This window comes from Orycteropus afer, unplaced genomic scaffold, assembly GCF_000298275.1.
Source record: "Orycteropus afer afer isolate SDZICR_OR568_19922 unplaced genomic scaffold, OryAfe1.0 scaffold00689, whole genome shotgun sequence".
In the NCBI taxonomy this organism is placed as follows: domain Eukaryota; kingdom Metazoa; phylum Chordata; class Mammalia; order Tubulidentata; family Orycteropodidae; genus Orycteropus; species Orycteropus afer.
In genome coordinates this window covers 711,295-712,499 of record NW_006922276.1, presented here as the reverse complement: position 1 = coordinate 712,499, position 1,205 = coordinate 711,295, and positions in this window count along the sequence as shown.

Here is a 1,205-nt window from a genome sequence, read left to right as displayed (position 1 = left end):
GAGGGGCGGTGGGCTCTGTTCCTCCTTTGGACAGAATTCCTCCACCTGATGGAAGTTAGACGGCCCTAGGTGGTGCAGATGGTGGACTGCTTGGCACCGGAAGGTTGGTGGTTACGCATCCACCCGGAGGTGCCTCGGACAAAAGGCCTGGTGACCTGGTTCTGAAAAAGCAGCCATTGCAAAGCCCACGGAGCAGGGTTCTACTCCGACACCTGGAGGTGTCACCATGAATTAGAATGGACTCCTGGCGACAGGGTCTGCAGGAGACGGGCAAGGAGGGGGTGCAGTTGCAAGAGTTTAGGCCCAGTTCTAGAAGGAGCGGGGAGAACTCTTGGTCTCCTAGGAGACAGGAACAGAAACCTGCTCTCTTGAGAGGGGAAGGAGGTTAGGCGTTCCCCTCTGCTGTGGCCCCTGAGAGAGTGAGCAGTCGGAGGTTGGACCCTGGGTTAGTGGTGAGTGGCAAGGCCTACTCGGTGGAAGAGAGAAGTGGGGTCAAGGTGCTGGATGCAACCCTTAAGCGTTCAAAAGCAGGAAGTTCAGCGATGGTGTTCCAGCGAGGGTGGGGAGGGAAGGGGCTGTCTTTGTTCTCTGGCTGCTGTGGCAGAAGTACCGTAAGGGAGTGGCTTTCACAAACAGAACTTTACTTTCTCACAGTTGAGGAGGCTAGGAGTCTGGATTCAGGGCGCTGGCTGTCCAAGAAGTCTCTGTCTGTCTGTGGGCACCGGGTGAGGGTTCCGGTCTCCTGTCAGCTTCCTTAGCTCCTGGGTGATCTTTTGGTACCTGTCTTCCTTCCCCATCTCTGCTTCCCTGCACCAGTCCTGCTTCGTGACCAGCACAAAGAAAACCCATTCCCGAGTCCGAGGGGACTGTAACCACGGCAGGACACCGTCAAGTGGCTTCTCACTCATAAGCAACCCTACAGGACAGAGCTGAACTGCCCCAAAGGCTTTCCCGGGCTGTGGTCATGTGGCGCTGCTGGGAGTTTGCACCCCTGACCTTTTGGTAACTGCCTAACACTTAACCATTATGCCCCAGGAGTCTTTAACCCACAGGCATATGGGGTTTATAAGACATATACATGTTTTTTTTTTTTCCTTTTTATTGTGATTTGGGTGAAAATTTACAGAGCAAATACACTTTCCATACAGCAGTTCACACACACATTGTCTCATGACATTGACCACAATTTACCACAATACAACAGC